Raw genomic sequence first — 20,640 nt, 5'->3', positions numbered from 1 at the left:
AAGACGAGGCCGGGGAATACGAGGAGCAATAAGACGAGGCCGGGGAATACAAGGGGCAATAAGACGAGGCCGGGGAATACAAGGGGCAATAAGACGAGGCCGGGGAATACAAGGGGCAATTGTCATGACCTGATTGTTTGTTGGTGTACTGTTCTGTCGGGGATTTGATCCGGGCTTCTGTGATCGGCTGCTGGGTTCCCTACCATTGAGCCATCAGTGTGCACATAGTGTTCTGGACTTCTGAACACACTTGAGGTTATACGAGTCTAACCTCAGGTGTTATGGGTCGCCATCATCCTATGGGAGGATCTGGGGGCTTTTATTAGGAAGAGGGCTGGCTCCACCAGTTGCCGGTTTTTGTGGTCCCAACCTAGAATTCTTGGCCTTAGGAGGAAGAAGAGTGATTTGCTTGTGCTTACTGACTAAAAGGAGTTTGAGTGTTGTTTGTGTGTGAGTTGGTTTTCCCTCCACACTTCTACTCTGCCCTTCCCTTCACGTCTGTTTGCTTGGCACTATCCGGTTGTTTGAGGTGGGTTCCAGTTTATTTTTCCCCAGTCTCGTGTTTGCCCTTTCCTCACCTCTCCACTGTCCCTCTCCTCTGTCCCTCTCCTCATTCCTCTTGTTTTGTACTTTGTTGTGCTGCGTGTCAGTTGTTCAACACCTCCCATCCTGTTTGTTTGTCTGCAGCTGCACCTTTATTTCTGTAGGGGTCACCACCCTAGAATCCCCAGTCCCTAGCTTTCTTGCAGCTCTTGCCCTGTCTGTCTGTCAGGTCTTCGTGCTAGAGAGCCAGGAGTCGTCGGGGCCAAGGTTAGCTTGGAGACAGCTGACCACCACCCGTAGGCAGGGCCTAGCTAGCCACCGTAGTGCCAGGGATAGTCTCCTTCCCCTGTCTCCTTAGTGGTGCTATCTGCAGCTTGCAATCTGTGTCTGGACTCTGACACAAACGTGACAGCAATAAGACGAGGCCGGGGAATACGAGGAGCAATAAGACGAGGCCGGGGAACACGAGGAGCAATAAGACGAGGCCGGGGAATACAAGGGGCAATAAGACGAGGCTGGGGAATACAAGGGGCAATAAGACGAGGCCGGGGAATACAAGGAGCAATAAGACGAGGCCGGGGAATACAAGGGGCAATAAGACGAGGCCGGGGAATACAAGGAGCAATAAGACGAGGCCGGGGAACACGAGGAGCAATAAGACGAGGCCGGGGAATACAAGGGGCAATAAGACGAGGCCGGGGAACACGAGGAGCAATAAGACGAGGCCGGGGAACACGAGGAGCAATAAGACGAGGCCGGGGAATACAAGGAGCAATAAGACGAGGCCGGGGAATACAAGGGGCAATAAGACGAGGCCGGGGAATACAAGGAGCAAGAAGACGAGGCGAGGGAATACGAGGAGCAATAAGACGAGGCCGGGGAATACGAGGAGCAATAAGACGAGGCCGGGGAACACGAGGAGCAATAAGACGAGGCCGGGGAATACAAGGGGCAATAAGACGAGGCCGGGGAATACAAGGGGCAATAAGACGAGGCCGGGGAATACAAGGGGCAATAAGACGAGGCCGGGGAATACAAGGAGCAATAAGACGAGGCCGGGGAACACAAGGAGCAATAAGACGAGGCGGGGGCAATAAAACCCCAGTATAACAAAAACACCCCCATTACCATCACCATTCAGGTCAAGAGCAAAAATGTCTTCCTACGTCAGGCAGAAGTGGCGCCGCGCCGTCTCCAAATGGGGTTGTCTTCTGCTAGACCTGGGGACATCATGGTGTCACAGTCGGGCCCCCCGGAGGACCCTCTTATAACTCTGGGGGGTCAGTCAGAACCGGCTGCCCCATGTGATGGAAGGACAAGGAAGTGGGGCAACGAGACCAGGACCGTGTAAAGCCCCACGGGGTGAACTCCACAATAGCAAGTCCTAGGATTGTAGGAGGGAAGATCTGACCAGGGGTGAAAATACCAGCGAGAGCCCAATACAGAGAGTCCAGTGTAATGACCAGTGAATACAAAAGGGGGCGCCATTATTAATATTAATATGGAGACCGATAGTTATCCCTTATGTGTCCATCATCTGTTGTCTGCAGAGTACAGGGACTGTTTATGGCGGTCTGTATTATATCAGTGGTCTGCAGAGTACAGGGACTGTTTATGGCGGTCTGTATTATATCAGTGGTCTGCAGAGTACAGGGACTGTTTATGGCGGTCTGTATTATATCAGTGGTCTGCAGAGTACAGGGGCTGTTTATGGCGGCCTGTATTATATCAGTGGTCTGCAGAGTACAGGGGCTGTTTATGGCGGTCTGTATTATATCAGTGGTCTGCAGAGTACAGGGGCTGTTTATGGCGGTCTGTATTATATCAGTGGTCTGCAGAGTACAGGGACTGTTTATGGCGGTCTGTATTATATCAGTGGTCTGCAGAGTACAGGGACTGTTTATGGCGGTCTGTATTATATCAGTGGTCTGAGGAGTGCAGGGGCTGTTTATGGCGGTCTGTATTATATCAGTGGTCTGCAGAGTACAGGGACTGTTTATGGCGGTCTGTATTATATCAGTGGTCTGCAGAGTACAGGGACTGTTTATGGCGGTCTGTATTATATCAGTGGTCTGCAGAGTACAGGGACTGTTTATGGCGGTCTGTATTATATCAGTGGTCTGCAGAGTACAGGGGCTGTTTATGGCGGTCTGTATTATATCAGTGGTCTGCAGAGTACAGGGACTGTTTATGGCGGTCTGTATTATATCAGTGGTCTGCAGAGTACAGGGACTGTTTATGGCGGTCTGTATTATATCAGTGGTCTGCAGAGTACAGGGACTGTTTATGGCGGTCTGTATTATATCAGTGGTCTGAGGAGTGCAGGGGCTGTTTATGGCGGTCTGTATTATATCAGTGGTCTGCAGAGTACAGGGACTGTTTATGGCGGTCTGTATTATATCAGTGGTCTGCAGAGTACAGGGACTGTTTATGGCGGTCTGTATTATATCAGTGGTCTGCAGAGTACAGGGACTGTTTATGGCGGTCTGTATTATATCAGTGGTCTGCAGAGTACAGGGGCTGTTTATGGCGGTCTGTATTATATCAGTGGTCTGCAGAGTACAGGGGCTGTTTATGGCGGTCTGTATTATATCAGTGGTCTGCAGAGTACAGGGACTGTTTATGGCGGTCTGTATTATATCAGTGCTCTGCAGAGTACAGGGACTGTTTATGGCGGCCTGTATTATATCAGTGGTCTGCAGAGTACAGGGACTGTTTATGGCGGTCTGTATTATATCAGTGGTCTGCAGAGTACAGGGGCTGTTTATGGCGGTCTGTATTATATCAGTGGTCTGCAGAGTACAGGGACTGTTTATGGCGGTCTGTATTATATCAGTGCTCTGCAGAGTACAGGGACTGTTTATGGCGGTCTGTATTATATCAGTGGTCTGAGGAGTGCAGGGGCTGTTTATGGCGGTCTGTATTATATCAGTGGTCTGCAGAGTACAGGGACTGTTTATGGCGGTCTGTATTATATCAGTGGTCTGCAGAGTACAGGGGCTGTTTATGGCGGTCTGTATTATATCAGTGGTCTGCAGAGTACAGGGGCTGTTTATGGCGGTCTGTATTATATCAGTGGTCTGCAGAGTACAGGGACTGTTTATGGCAGCCTGTATTATATCAGTGGTCTGCAGAGTACAGGGACTGTTTATGGCGGTCTGTATTATATCAGTGGTCTGCAGAGTACAGGGACTGTTTATGGCGGTCTGTATTATATCAGTGGTCTGAGGAGTGCAGGGGCTGTTTATGGCGGTTTGTATTATATCAGTGGTCTGCGGAGTGCAGGGGCTGTTTATGGCGGTCTGTATTATATCAGTGGTCTGCGGAGTACAGGGGCTGTTTATGGCGGTCTGTATTATATCAGTGGTCTGCGGAGTACAGGGGCTGTTTATGGCGGTCTGTATTATATCAGTGGTCTGCGGAGTACAGGGGCTGTTTATGGCGGTCTGTATTATATCAGTGGTCTGAGGAGTGCAGGGGCTGTTTATGGCGGTCTGTATTATATCAGTGGTCTGAGGAGTGCAGGGGCTGTTTATGGCGGTCTGTATTATATCAGTGGTCTGCAGAGTACAGGGGCTGTTTATGGCGGTCTGTATTATATCAGTGGTCTGCAGAGTACAGGGACTGTTTATGGCGGTCTGTATTATATCAGTGGTCTGAGGAGTGCAGGGGCTGTTTATGGCGGTCTGTATTATATCAGTGGTCTGCAGAGTACAGGGACTGTTTATGGCAGCCTGTATTATATCAGTGGTCTGCAGAGTACAGGGACTGTTTATGGCAGCCTGTATTATATCAGTGGTCTGCAGAGTACAGGGACTGTTTATGGCGGTCTGTATTATATCAGTGGTCTGAGGAGTGCAGGGGCTGTTTATGGCGGTCTGTATTATATCAGTGGTCTGCAGAGTACAGGGACTGTTTATGGCGGTCTGTATTATATCAGTGGTCTGCAGAGTACAGGGGCTGTTTATGGCGGTCTGTATTATATCAGTGGTCTGCAGAGTACAGGGACTGTTTATGGCGGTCTGTATTATATCAGTGGTCTGAGGAGTGCAGGGGCTGTTTATGGCGGTCTGTATTATATCAGTGGTCTGCAGAGTACAGGGACTGTTTATGGCAGCCTGTATTATATCAGTGGTCTGCAGAGTACAGGGACTGTTTATGGCAGCCTGTATTATATCAGTGGTCTGCAGAGTACAGGGACTGTTTATGGCGGTCTGTATTATATCAGTGGTCTGAGGAGTGCAGGGGCTGTTTATGGCGGTCTGTATTATATCAGTGGTCTGAGGAGTGCAGGGGCTGTTTATGGCGGTCTGTATTATATCAGTGGTCTGCAGAGTACAGGGACTGTTTATGGCGGCCTGTATTATATCAGTGGTCTGCAGAGTACAGGGGCTGTTTATGGCGGTCTGTATTATATCAGTGGTCTGAGGAGTGCAGGGGCTGTTTATGGCGGTCTGTATTATATCAGTGGTCTGAGGAGTGCAGGGGCTGTTTATGGCGGTCTGTATTATATCAGTGGTCTGCAGAGTACAGGGGCTGTTTATGGCGGTCTGTATTATATCAGTGGTCTGCAGAGTACAGGGACTGTTTATGGCAGCCTGTATTATATCAGTGGTCTGCAGAGTACAGGGACTGTTTATGGCGGCCTGTATTATATCAGTGGTCTGCAGAGTACAGGGACTGTTTATGGCGGTCTGTATTATATCAGTGGTCTGCAGAGTACAGGGGCTGTTCATGGCGGTCTGTATTATATCAGTGGTCTGCAGAGTACAGGGGCTGTTTATGGCGGTCTGTATTATATCAGTGGTCTGCAGAGTACAGGGACTGTTTATGGCGGTCTGTATTATATCAGTGGTCTGAGGAGTGCAGGGGCTGTTTATGGCGGTCTGTATTATATCAGTGGTCTGAGGAGTGCAGGGGCTGTTTATGGCGGTCTGTATTATATCAGTGGTCTGCAGAGTACAGGGGCTGTTTATGGCGGTCTGTATTATATCAGTGGTCTGCAGAGTACAGGGACTGTTTATGGCGGTCTGTATTATATCAGTGGTCTGCGGAGTGCAGGGGCTGTTTATGGCGGTCTGTATTATATCAGTGGTCTGCGGAGTACAGGGGCTGTTTATGGCGGTCTGTATTATATCAGTGGTCTGCGGAGTACAGGGGCTGTTTATGGCGGTCTGTATTATATCAGTGGTCTGCGGAGTACAGGGGCTGTTTATGGCGGTCTGTATTATATCAGTGGTCTGAGGAGTGCAGGGGCTGTTTATGGCGGTCTGTATTATATCAGTGGTCTGAGGAGTGCAGGGGCTGTTTATGGCGGTCTGTATTATATCAGTGGTCTGCAGAGTACAGGGGCTGTTTATGGCGGTCTGTATTATATCAGTGGTCTGCAGAGTACAGGGACTGTTTATGGCGGTCTGTATTATATCAGTGGTCTGAGGAGTGCAGGGGCTGTTTATGGCGGTCTGTATTATATTAGTGGTCTGCAGAGTGCAGGGGCTGTTTATGGCGGTCTGTATTATATCAGTGGTCTGCAGAGTACAGGGGCTGTTTATGGCGGTCTGTATTATATCAGTGGTCTGCAGAGTACAGGGGCTGTTTATGGCGGTCTGTATTATATCAGTGGTCTGCAGAGTACAGGGACTGTTTATGGCAGCCTGTATTATATCAGTGGTCTGCAGAGTACAGGGGCTGTTTATGGCGGTCTGTATTATATCAGTGGTCTGCAGAGTACAGGGGCTGTTTATGGCGGTCTGTATTATATCAGTGGTCTGCAGAGTACAGGGGCTGTTTATGGCGGTCTGTATTATATCAGTGGTCTGCAGAGTACAGGGACTGTTTATGGCGGTCTGTATTATATCAGTGGTCTGCAGAGTACAGGGACTGTTTATGGCGGCCTGTATTATATCAGTGGTCTGCAGAGTACAGGGACTGTTTATGGCGGTCTGTATTATATCAGTGGTCTGCAGAGTACAGGGGCTGTTTATGGCGGTCTGTATTATATCAGTGGTCTGCAGAGTACAGGGGCTGTTTATGGCGGTCTGTATTATATCAGTGGTCTGCAGAGTACAGGGACTGTTTATGGCAGCCTGTATTATATCAGTGGTCTGCAGAGTACAGGGACTGTTTATGGCGGTCTGTATTATATCAGTGGTCTGCAGAGTACAGGGGCTGTTTATGGCGGTCTGTATTATATCAGTGGTCTGCAGAGTACAGGGGCTGTTCATGGCGGTCTGTATTATATCAGTGGTCTGCAGAGTACAGGGGCTGTTTATGGCGGTCTGTATTATATCAGTGGTCTGCAGAGTACAGGGACTGTTTATGGCGGTCTGTATTATATCAGTGGTCTGCAGAGTACAGGGACTGTTTATGGCGGTCTGTATTATATCAGTGGTCTGCAGAGTACAGGGGCTGTTTATGGCGGTCTGTATTATATCAGTGGTCTGCAGAGTACAGGGACTGTTTATGGCGGTCTGTATTATATCAGTGGTCTGCAGAGTACAGGGACTGTTTATGGCAGCCTGTATTATATCAGTGGTCTGCAGAGTACAGGGGCTGTTTATGGCGGTCTGTATTATATCAGTGGTCTGCAGAGTACAGGGGCTGTTTATGGCGGTCTGTATTATATCAGTGGTCTGCAGAGTACAGGGACTGTTTATGGCGGTCTGTATTATATCAGTGGTCTGCAGAGTATCCGATTCCCTTCTATAATCCCAGTAATGGCGGCGTCGAGGGATATTTTTTCCCTGCACATTTTTTAGTCCACGTTGCTAGGGGCTGTGGTGTTTCCAGGCAGTGATCTCTCCCGTCTGCGCCGTTGATCCCGCTCTCTGCCTTCACACAAACCACATTTATTCAGGTAAACAATTACTGGCAGCCCTTGTGGAGCCGCCGCCCCGGCATCAGTGCCCGCCACCGGGATTTCAGCTAAAGTGACGCTACACCTTTAATCTTCTTCACAGATCGCACTTAAGTAGTCGCTAACATAACAATCCCTGCCCGGGCGCCAAATCCTGTACTGTGACATCACTGTGTGTATTATCCTGTACTGTGACATCACTGTGTATATTATCCTGTACTGTGACATCGCTGTGTGTATTATCCTGTACTGTGACATCACTGTGTGTATTATCTCTGTACTGTGACATCACTGTGTGTATTATCTCTGTACTGTGACATCACTGTGTGTATTATCCTGTACTGTGACATCACTGTGTGTATTATCCTGTACTGTGACATCACTGTGTGTATTATCTCTGTACTGTGACATCACTGTGTGTATTATCTTTGTACTGTGACATCACTGTGTGTATTATCCTGTACTGTGACATCACTGTGTGTATTATCCCTGTACTGTGACATCACTGTGTGTATTATCTCTGTACTGTGACATCACTGTGTGTATTATCTCTGTACTGTGACATCACTGTGTGTATTATCCTGTACTGTGACATCACTGTGTGTATTATCTCTGTACTGTGACATCACTGTGTGTATTATCCTGTACTGTGACATCACTGTGTGTATTATCCCTGTACTGTGACATCACTGTGTGTATTATCTCTGTACTGTGACATCACTGTGTGTATTATCCTGTACTGTGACATCACTGTGTGTATTATCCCTGTACTGTGACATCACTGTGTGTATTATCTCTGTACTGTGACATCACTGTGTGTATTATCCCTGTACTGTGACATCACTGTGTGTATTATCTCTGTACTGTGACATCACTGTGTGTATTATCTCTGTACTGTGACATCACTGTGTGTATTATCCTGTACTGTGACATCACTGTGTGTATTATCTCTGTACTGTGACATCACTGTGTGTATTATCCCTGTACTGTGACATCACTGTGTGTATTATCCCTGTACTGTGACATCACTGTGTGTATTATCTCTGTACTGTGACATCACTGTGTGTATTATCCCTGTACTGTGACATCACTGTGTGTATTATCCCTGTACTGTGACATCACTGTGTGTATTATCCTGTACTGTGACATCACTGTGTGTATTATCCTGTACTGTGACATCACTGTGTGTATTATCCCTGTACTGTGACATCACTGTGTGTATTATCCCTGTACTGTGACATCACTGTGTGTATTATCTCTGTACTGTGACATCACTGTGTGTATTATCCCTGTACTGTGACATCACTGTGTGTATTATCTCTGTACTGTGACATCGCTGTGTGTATTATCTCTGTACTGTGACATCACTGTGTGTATTATCTCTGTACTGTGACATCGCTGTGTGTATTATCCCTGTACTGTGACATCACTGTGTGTATTATCCCTGTACTGTGACATCACTGTGTGTATTATCCTGTACTGTGACATCACTGTGTGTATTATCCTGTACTGTGACATCACTGTGTGTATTATCTCTGTACTGTGACATCACTGTGTGTATTATCCTGTACTGTGACATCACTGTGTATTATCCTGTACTGTAACATCACTGTGTGTATTATCCTGTACTGTGACATCACTGTGTGTATTATCTCTGTACTGTGACATCACTGTGTGTATTATCCTGTACTGTGACATCGCTGTGTGTATTATCTCTGTACTGTGACATCACTGTGTGTATTATCCTGTACTGTGACATCGCTGTGTGTATTATCTCTGTACTGTGACATCACTGTGTATTATCCCTGTACTGTGACATCGCTGTATGTATTATCCTGTACTGTGACATCGCTGTGTGTATTATCCTGTACTGTGACATCACTGTGCGTATTATCCTGTACTGTGACATCACTGTGTGTATTATCCCTGTACTGTGACATCACTGTGTGTATTATCCTGTACTGTGACATCGCTGTGCGTATTATCTCTGTACTGTGACATCGCTGTGCGTATTATCTCTGTACTGTGACATCACTGTGTGTATTATCTCTGTACTGTGACATCACTGTGTGTATTTTATCTCCTATCTACCTATCTATCTATCTATCTCCTATCTATCTATCTATCTATCTATCTATCTATCTATCTATCTCCTATCTATCTATCTATCTATCTATCTATCTATCTATCTCCTATCTATCTATCTATCTATCTATCTATCTATCTCCTATCTATCTATCTCCTATCTATCTATCTATCTATCTATCTATCTATCTATCTATCTATCTATCTATCTATCTATCTATCTCCTATCTATCTATCTCCTATCTATCTCCTATCTATCTATCTATCTCCTATCTATCTATCTATCTCCTATCTATCTATCTATCTATCTATCTATCTCCTATCTATCTATCTATCTATCTATCTCCTATCTATCTATCTATCTATCTATCTATCTCCTATCTATCTATCTATCTATCTATCTATCTATCTATCTATCTATCTATTTATTTATCTATCTATCTATCTATCTCCTATCTATCTATCTATCTATCTATCTATCTATCTATCTATCTCCTATCTATCTATCTATCTATCTATCTCCTATCTATCTATCTATCTATCTATCTATCTCCTATCTATCTATCTATCTATCTATCTATCTATCTATCTATCTATCTATCTCCTATCTATCTATCTCCTATCTATCTATCTATCTATCTATCTATCTATCTATCTATCTATCTATCTATCTGTCTATCTCTCCATCCACATGTATCTCCCTTGGTGACTAGTCCGGGTCTGTATAGTTGGAATTACTTCTGTCCCTAGCGTTCTGTTTGGGTTCAGGCCTTGCAGACATTACTTCAGCTCCTGTCCCTGACTCATCTCTTATTCTTATTGTCTGAGCACAGTAAAGTGGACAATGTAAAGTTTTATGAGAACAGTTAAAAATTCAGCAAATAAATTAAACAAAAACATAAAACAGCACAAAAATGTGACATCAATAACCACAGAAATATATACCGCAGCTACAGAGCGGTAACACGGGGCAAATAACCCAGAGCAGTCAGTGTGCTATGCTTTATATACACATATATATTCACCTATGGACATAAGCCACACCCATTGTGGAGATGTTTATGTAATTAGCCCCGCCCCTTCAATCCTCAGCGATCCCCAGAGATCGGCCGAGCATAGATGTGTCCAAGTCTACCGTGTACATTACTATGACTATAAGAACTTCTCTCCTTATACAGAACATCCAACCAAAATCTGCAGCCAAGTCCATTAAGATGGTTAATGCATCGCACCCCTGGGGTATATAGCTGATATATAGGGTGGTATATACTGAATCTAGTCTGAGGTTTGGGACTGAGCCGAAGATGACTCAGGCAGCTGAATGTGACAAGCCGGAGAGATCCAGAGACAGGTGGTCAGACCACGACTAACCAGGAGAAGGACGAGAACAAGGCCCTGAAGAAGCAGAATTAACATCTCTGTAACCTCAGGAGCAGAAACTCAAAGCCCGGGGGCAAAATAACAAGAACAGAAGAGAAGAAGAATTACCTGAACTCCAATGAAGACCCCGGAGGAGATCGGCTGAGCAAGGAGGAAGGGCCGAGGCACGACACCAAACTATTACTGAGACTGCTAAAATTAGTAGCAGGACGGCATTGGCTGGTGATATCTGTCCTCACAAGGAATGTCAGGACTAGGAGACCACAGGGGAGGAGGGGAGGGGGCCGAGACCCGAATATGTATACCCAATACAGACAATACTCAGAGAAAGACAGGTCTAGACGTATATCACATCAAGACAGTCACATAGGAGCAGTATTATAGTAGTTATATTCTTATACATAGGGGCAGTATTATAGTAGTTATATTCTTGTACATAGGAGGTAGTATTATAGTAGTTATATTCTTGTACATAGGAGTAGTATTATAGTAGTTATATTCTTGTACATAGGAGGTAGTATTATAGTAGTTATATTCTTGTATATAGGAGTAGTATTATAGTAGTTATATTCTTGTATATAGGAGTAGTATTATAGTAGTTATATTCTTGTACATAGGAGTAGTATTATAGTAGTTATATTCTTGTACATAGGAGTAGTATTATAGTAGTTATATTATTGTATATAGGAGTAGTATTATAGTAGTTATATTCTTGTACATAGGGGCAGTATTATAGTAGTTATATTCTTGTACATAGGAGTAGTATTATAGTAGTTATATTCTTGTACATAGGAGGTAGTATTATAGTAGTTATATTCTTGTATATAGGAGTAGTATTATAGTAGTTATATTCTGTACATAGGAGGTAGTATTATAGTAGTTATATTCTTGTACATAGGAGGTAGTATTATAGTAGTTATATTCTTGTACATAGGAGCAGTATTATAGTAGTTATATTATTGTATATAGGAGTAGTATTATAGTAGTTATATTCTTGTACATAGGGGCAGTATTATAGTAGTTATATTCTTGTACATAGGAGGTAGTATTATAGTAGTTATATTCTTGTACATAGGAGCAGTATTATAGTAGTTATATTCTTGTATATAGGAGTAGTATTATAGTAGTTATATTCCTGTACATAGGAGTAGTATTATAGTAGTTATATTCTAGTACATAGGAGTAGTATTATAATAGTTATATTCTTGTACATAGGAGCAGTATTATAGTAGTTATATTCTTGTACATAGGAGCAGTATTATAGTAGTTATATTCTTGTACATAGGGGCAGTATTATAGTAGTTATATTCTTGTACATAGGAGCAGTATTATAGTAGTTATAGTCTTGTACATAGGAGTAGTATTATAGTAGTTATATTCTTGTACATAGGAGCAGTATTATAGTAGTTATATTCTTGTACATAGGAGTAGTATTAGAGTAGTTATATTCTTGTACATAGGAGGTAGTATTATAGTAGTTATATTCTTGTACATAGGAGTAGTATTATAGTAGTTATATTCTTGTACATAGGAGCAGTATTATAGTAGTTATATTCTTGTACATAGGAGACATTATTATAGTAGTTATATTCTTGTACATAGGAGGTAGTATTATAGTAGTTATATTCTTGTACATAGGAGCAGTATTATAGTAGTTATATTCTTGTACATAGGAGTAGTATTATAGTAGTTATATTCTTGTACATAGGAGTAGTATTATAGTAGTTATATTCTTGTACATAGGAGTAGTATTATAGTAGTTATATTCTTGTACATAGGAGCAGTATTATAGTAGTTATATTCTTGTACATAGGGGGCAGTATTATAGTAGTTATATTCTTGTACATAGGAGCAGTATTATAGTAGTTATATTCTTGTACATAGGAGACATTATTATAGTAGTTATATTCTTGTACATAGGAGTAGTATTATAGTAGTTATATTCTTGTACATAGGAGTAGTATTATAGTAGTTATATTCTTGTACATAGGAGTAGTATTATAGTAGTTATATTCTTGTACGTAGGAGTAGTATTATAATAGTTATATTCTTGTACATAGGAGCAGTATTATAGTAGTTATATTCTTGTACATAGGGGGCAGTATTATAGTAGTTATATTCTTGTACATAGGAGCAGTATTATAGTAGTTATATTCTTGTACATAGGAGGTAGTATTATAGTAGTTATATTCTTGTATATAGGAGTAGTATTATAGTAGTTATATTCTTGTACATAGGAGTAGTATTATAGTAGTTATATTCTTGTACATAGGAGCAGTATTATAGTAGTTATATTCTTGTACATAGGAGTAGTATTAGAGTAGTTATATTCTTGTACATAGGAGGTAATTTTTATTAGTAAAAACAAAACAAAAATACATTACATTCCAGCAGAATTAATAACTAATAATAATAATAATAATAATAATAATAATAATAATAATATAACATAAATCAGACATGTCTGTCAGATAACAAAAATGAGAATCACTTTAACTTAAGAGTCCATTGCTGGCAGGATAAAGAGGGGGAAAAAAAAATAAATCCATGAATAAATGAACAGACTTATTTGCAGTGTTATCAGAGTATTCAGCAATCGATATATACATTTCTCCACAATTTTACATTATCAGACTTTTTTCTGACCTCCAGAGACTTTATCCACCTCAGTTCAGACATGATATATGTGACAGCGGTCATATGACGGAAGGGCTCTCTGTGTAGGGACACCTGGGTCCTCGTATGCCAGTGATAATATTTGATGACAGTAATAATAATATACAGGGTCTCCCGGTTAATGTCACCTATATTAGTTGGGATGCCATATATGATTTCGGGGTATTTGAGTGATTGTAATCGGGGAATTTTCAGCCTCCGGGATATTTCCCGCCAGATCTTTCGCCCTCCCCCGCACTCTGATATAAAATGTGCCATGGTCTCCTCCTGCTGACAACCTAATGGACATGCCCGATCTGTCACACTGAGATGTTTTAGGTTGCCTCTTACAAAAAGTTTCCCATGCAGAGATAGCCAGGCAATGTCAAAGAACTTTGCAGGGAGCCTCAGACCAGTGAGGAGCCTCAGACTATCCTGCAGGGTTATAGATGTACAGTCCCTCAATGCCGGCTGGAGACAATAGAAGGTCTTACATACCCTGGTGTATAGATCTCTCCTGGTCTTACTCACCAGATAGGTCTTTTCAATACCCCATTTTTTCAGGCACCTTATGCCATAGTCCAGATACTGGGGGAGGTAGTCACGAGTCGATCGACCCCTCTTAAGGCTGCCGCCTCGCACCCAGGATTCTGCAAAAGGCAATATCCAGTCCCTGATACTATTTACCCACAGGGAGCTGTTATCTGAGTCCAGGCAACCAAAATTTACTTTTAGAAACATGGAGTCAAAAAACACCCTTGGATTTAACATATCCAGCCCACCCTCTCTCCTCTGTAGGTAGGTTATCCCTCTTTTTACTGGGTTCAACCTGTTCCCCCACAAAAGTTGGAAGAACAGGCTAAAGAGCCTAGTGGAGAAAGATTCTGGCAAAGGAAAGACAACAGAGACGTACAAGAAGACAGGGACCAGGTAAGTCTTCAACATTTTAACCCTCTCTCTATAGGTCAGCCTCCAGTTCTTCCATCGCTGAACCTTTGCATTTCCGGATTCCAACTTTTCTTCCCAATTTAGTCTGCAATTATCATCCCTCCCGAATTTCACCCCAAGGATCTTAATATAGGAGGAGGCCTGGGCAAACTGCGGCAGATCAAATGTAGGACCAGTATGACCCGTCCAGAGAGCTTGACTCTTCTCAAGGTTGACAAGAGACCCGGAGGCCTCTGAGTAACTTCTGATGGCTGCAGACAACATCTCCACCTCACGAGGCTCAGATATCACCACAGTCACATCATCCGCGTAGGCAACAACTCTCAGGGGCAAGCAGTGGGGGACCGGCGCCCCCTGAAAATCACACTCCTGCAGTGACCTAAGAAACGGGTCTATGGCAAACACATACAGTAATGGACTCAGTGGGCAACCTTGTCTCACCCCTGCCTCAACCCTGAAAGTATCACCCTGCCAACCATTGATCAGAGGAAAGCTCTCCGCCTCATGGTACAAAGTTCTCAGCCAATCCACAAATTGTCCCGGAATACCGTACTTTGTCAAAGTCGCCCATAGATACTCATGGTCTACTCTGTCAAAGGCCTTAGCCTGGTCAAGACTCACAACATATCTCCCACACCTCAGAGCTTTACATCTCTCAAACATCTCCCTTATCGAGATAACTGCTCCAGAGATGTTCCGCCCTTTAACTGTGCCAAACTGTGAGCCTGCCAACAGTGCCGGGGACAAACAAACTAATCTAGAGAACAGAATTTTTGCAAGAATCTTCCTATCGACATTCAAGAGGGCAATCGGCCTCCAGTTCTTGATGTCACTAGGCTCTTTACCTTTAGACAGCAGGATCAGGGAGGACACTCTCATGGATGGAGGCATCAGGTGGTTTTCTAGACTAGTTTTGTATACATCCACGAGAATTGGTGCCAAGAGGTCTCGGAATTTCTTATAGAACTCAGCTGTAATCCCATCTGGACCTGGTGCCTTCTTCAGATGTAACTTATCTATGGCCTCTTTCACCTCCTCCACTGTTAACTCTGCTGTCAAAGGAGAAAAGTCCAAATCATTAGTATCAGGACCTGGAGTTGCCTCCAAGAATTGAGCCACCTTCTCTCTATCCAAAACCTTCTTCTGAAACAAGTCAGCATAGTAAGTTCTCACCACCCCCAGGATACCCTCCCGAGACTCCTGTAACACACCCTGGGAGTCAGTGAGACCTGTGACCGATTTATTTGCCACCCGCTCCCTGCAATTCTCAAAAGGATCCGGAGCCCCTAAGGACCCATAATCCCGTTCAAGAACCAGGGATGTATACCTGCGGTACTGATACTGACTGATCTCAGATTTCAGCCGGTCAATCTTCTGTTGGTTATCCCCGCCCGCCGAATAGAGTGACTCTAATTCTTTCCGCAGCCTGAGATACTGGCTATATTTACTCTTCCCCTTCTTAACTGACAGTCTCCTTAAGAGGGATCTGATCTCCTCCTTGACATCCTCCCACCAGTCTGCCATGTTATCATAAAACACCACTCTCTCAAGCTGGTTCTGAAATAGAGAGTGGACACAACTCCGGACACAGTCATCGTCCAAGAGGCTGGAATTGAGCTTCCATAGGCCTCTCCCAATATCAGGGCGTTTTGTGGAGCCCAAGCAAAAATACAAAGCCAGATGATCAGAATAAGGGACTGTCTTTTCACTTTTCTCACTAACATGCTCAGCGGGACTGACCAGAGCTAAGTCTATCCGACTGCATCTACCAGCGCAGGAGTAAGTGAATTTTGGTTTCCTACCACCCTCAGTAAACACATCAGACAGACCAGCCTGTGAAATAATTCTGCTTAAGACCTTGCAGTCCCTGGTGAGAGGCCTACCAGTAGGTCTGTCACTGGATGACATGGTGGCATTGAAGTCCCCTGCCATGACTACCGGAACAGATGTAAACAAGTACTGCTTGACTTCATCAAACAGACGTGCCCTTTCCATCACTGACTGCGGTGGACCATAGATATTAATGAGTCGGAGCCTTCTGCCTCGGATGGTAACTTCTAAAACCAGGCACCTCCCCATCAGAACCTCAGTGAATCTGTGTATGGTGACATCAGGGGTGTTAAACAGTATAGAAACCCCGGCATAAGGTTCCACAGCCAGAGACCAGAAGGACGGGCCAGATTTCCATTCTCTCTCTGCTTCTCGTATTAGTCCTAAAGTATTTAAACGGGTTTCTTGTAAGAAATAGACATCGGCATCAAGATATCTCAGATGTTCATACACTGCGTGTCTTGTCCTCCTTGCTCGGATGCTATTCACATTACTAGAGATAACTTTAAGATAGAAACCTGCCATCAGAACAACTAGGAATATGAGAAACAGAGAGATGGGCCCCATTGTCATAGATCAGAGTCAGAGGTGTCCTGGTGACCAGCTGTTTCCATGTCCGATTCGGACTGCCCCTCATCTCGGTGGGGTCTCCTCTTAGTGGGGGGATCGCCCTCTGGCTCCTCCTCATACTCCGCCATCATTCGTGAGAGTTCTCTGTCTAGTTCTGCTTCTCCGTCTGACTCTGATAGGACACTAAATCTATTCCCCGTTGCAGTGACCTCACCTGCACTACTTACTCTCATCTTTGTGGGCTTTTCTACCGTGGTCCACTCACCCTCAGGCTTACGGCTGGCTTTATCCTTCTTCCTCCTTTTATTATTGTTGGATGATCGGGCAGGAGAAGAGACGACCACTGAGGGTTGTACAACCTGCTCAACAACCTCCATGGTCGTCTCAATGGGACCTGACACGGCCTGGTCTTGGGTGGTATCACCTGTATGTGGTTGAGGCTCCGCCTCCGTGACTACTGACCCTGACAATAGCGCCTCCTCCTCCTCCTGTATGTCATCAGCCGCTGCCAGCAAGTCCTCATCAGGGCTATCCTTACAGATGTTATGCCAGGCATCAGGACAATCTCTGTGGGGGTGACCGATCCTACCGCACAGGTTACACCTAATGTTTTGGCATGTGGCACTCACGTGGCCCATTTCATTACATAGGCTACACTTTACCATGGAGCATACACTGGCCACATGGCCGGCCTTCCCACACTTGAAGCACCGGCGAGGCTGACCCGCATAGAAGCAGATCCCTTTTTCTCGGCCTATAAAGAACGAATTGGGCAGATGTTGGGTTATGTTGTTCTGCTGACGCAACTTCACCAGGACCCTCCAACCACCGGTCCAGACCCCGTCTTCATCCCTGTTCTTACTAAGATCAGACATGAGGTCACAATGCCTCCTGAGCCAGATGACAATATCCTGAGGGGGAACGGCTTCATTCCAAAATACAATTGTGACAGAGGCTGTATCTGGCCTAGAGATGGGGATGAAACTGAACTTATCCCAACCTTCCGTATCTCTCAACCTGGTGAGATTGGCCCAGAACCGGTCCAGATCAGACATCAGCTTAAAACTAACATCATACCCCTGGCGGTCAGGAAGGTTTATGACGGCCAGGATATCAGTCGGCACAAAGCCCATCTGGGTACATAGGAGCTCTCGGACCACAAACCTCCTATCCGGCAGATCCTCCTTGGCACCTCCGTGCCTAAACCTGACTACATTCCTCCTCCTGAAAGCCTGGCCTGTATAATTGGAGTTTGATGCAAAAGATGGAGCACCGCGGCTCCAGGCATTCCCTGAGGAGGTACGGCCGGATCCGCCATCTTGGCGTGTTTGTGGGCGCTGTGTGGGCTGCTGAGCACCTGTACCATGTGGTTCTGCTACTGTGCGAGTATCTAGAGGGGGAAAGTCCTGCACACTGGACTGTCCTGTGTCCGCCCCACCATCAACCTCTATGTCTGCAATATCACCAGACTCCAGAGACTGGACTGCAGAGGGGTCTGACACCATAGATCGTGAAGGAACCCCCCCAGAAACACCTTCCCCTGCTGGGCCATTATCACATACAGGAATATCCATAATATCAGGCACATTAGTCAGACAATCAGCGGCAGCAGAGTCCTGCACAGCAGAGTCCATATTAGTATTATAGTCAGCGGCAGCAGAGTCCTGCATAGCAGAGTCCATATTACCACTACAGTCAGCGGCAGCAGAGTCCTGCACAACAGAGTCCACAACCTGTAACCCCAAATATGTTACTCCCCCAGTACCTTCAGGTAAGAGTCCATAGTCCTGCTGCAATGACTTGTCTCCTGGGACTTGTGGTGTCTGCACAGCTGCTACTTCATTACCATTAGGCAGGGGTCCATGACCTGGTTGCAAAGTGCTGGTTGCTGGGACTTGTGGTGCCTTGCTGAGAACTGCTGCAGGTTTTTGCTGTTGCTGAACACTGGTCGCTTTCCCGTACAAATTCCCTTCCTTAAAAGGGAAACTTGCTGGCTGCAGAACTGGTTTTACATGGGACTGCTGGCTGCCACCTTGAGAGGGTTCAGACCCAGCTTTAGCACAAGGTGATGGTGACTTCTGGTATTCCTGGAACCGCTGCTGGTTTCTGTATGATTCTCCCACCGGTCCCATTTGCTCCAGTACAGTCTCGGTCTCCCGTACGTTCTCGGCGAGCTCTTTCGCCAGTGCGTTCAGCTTCCTGTCCAGTAACACCAGTTTCTCAGGGCAGGCAGACTTTTTTAGATTATACGCACATTCAATCTGTCTCTGCAGATATATTTTACTGGCCTTCAATGTCTCCAGTCGCTTGACCAGTGCTGGTATCTCATCTGCCAGGCGCAGTTCTGGTGCTCGCTCAGTAGCTGTGACAGTCTGTGCATTGTTGGAAAGCTTTGCAGGTTGGTTACCCACAGTATGGCTTCTGGTTGGTGTAGCCTGTGATTTCTGACATGCTACGGTTGTTGTCACTGCCATGGGCCCACAATGTCCAGACTGGGGACTATGTCCCAGTTTATTTCCAGTGACTGTACTGCTGGTACCTTGAAGCTTCCCCGCTGGTCTCCCTTTGATCTCCTCCACTGCCTTCACTACATTTTTGTAGTTACCGCTTCCAGATCTTGTCCGCTCAGACCGTACCAATACAGACTGCTGCATGTTCTCCTGCATGGTCTGCTTCTCCAGGGATGTTCTCCTCTGTCTGCAGGAGGGTGGGGTGGACTGGACACCTGCAACCTGCAATGGAGTCTGCACAGGCTGCAAAGTTTGCTCCTTACATTCAACCATTTTGCTTGGTTGTTGCACCGTACTACTGCTTGCTTCCGTTACTTCTTCCTTTACAACTTTCTTCCCATCTTGGCTTGCTGCACTAGGACTGCTGACACACTGGACACGATTCCCATTACTGGGGACTTTAGGATTTCCATCCATTTTTTTAGTTGTCTGGGAATTGCTTCCCAGAGAAGGCCTTGGAGCCTGGGCCTTGGCAGGGGAACTTCCCCACCCAGGGTGGCCCCGCCCTGGGCTATCTCCAGACATCAGGAGCCTCAGGAGAGCTACAAAAACACGTCCTCACAGCTAGGAGGTAGTATTATAGTAGTTATATTCTTGTACATAGGAGTAGTATTATAGTAGTTATATTCTTGTACATAGGAGTAGTATTATAGTAGTTATATTCTTGTACATAGGAGGCAGTATTATAGTAGTTATATTCTTGTATATGGGAGTAGTATTATAGTAGTTATATTCTTGTATATGGGAGTAGTATTATAGTAGTTATATTCTTGTACATAGGAGTAGTATTATAGTAGTTATATTCTTGTACATAGGAGTAGTATTATAGTAGTTATATTCTTGTACATAGGAGCAGTATTATAGTAGTTATATTCTTGTACATAGGAGACATTATTATAGTAGTTATATTCTTGTACATAGGAGGTAGTATTGTTGTAGTTATATTCTTGTACATAGGAGCAGTATTATAGTAGTTATATTCTTGTACATAGGAGCAGTATTATAGTAGTTATATTCTTGTACATAGGAGTAGTATTATAGTAGTTATATTCTTGTACATAGGAGTAGTATTATAGTAGTTATATTCTTGTACATAGGAGCAGTATTATAGTAGTTATATTCTTGTACATAGGAGCAGTATTATAGTAGTTATATTCTTGTACATAGGAGTAGTATTATAGTAGTTATATTCTTGTACATAGGAGTAGTATTATAGTAGTTATATTCTTGTACATAGGAGTAGTATTATAGTAGTTATATTCT

General features: G+C 44.5%; 1 protein-coding gene across 1 annotated transcript in view; it reads right to left on the bottom strand.

The window, feature by feature from the left end:
- STYXL2 (serine/threonine/tyrosine interacting like 2) overlaps positions 1-11,048 on the bottom strand; it is a 90,229-nt gene extending 79,181 nt beyond the window's left edge. The window contains exon 1 of the mRNA XM_075263281.1: positions 10,973-11,048. The gene's annotated coding sequence lies outside the window, so the exon portion shown is untranslated. The remainder of the gene's footprint in view (positions 1-10,972) is intronic.
- Between the last annotated feature and the right edge of the window lie 9,592 nt (positions 11,049-20,640).

The sequence above is a fragment of the Leptodactylus fuscus genome, chromosome 2, assembly GCF_031893055.1.
Source record: "Leptodactylus fuscus isolate aLepFus1 chromosome 2, aLepFus1.hap2, whole genome shotgun sequence".
NCBI classification, from domain to species: Eukaryota; Metazoa; Chordata; class Amphibia; order Anura; family Leptodactylidae; genus Leptodactylus; species Leptodactylus fuscus.
This window is presented reverse-complemented; position numbering and strand designations above follow the sequence as displayed.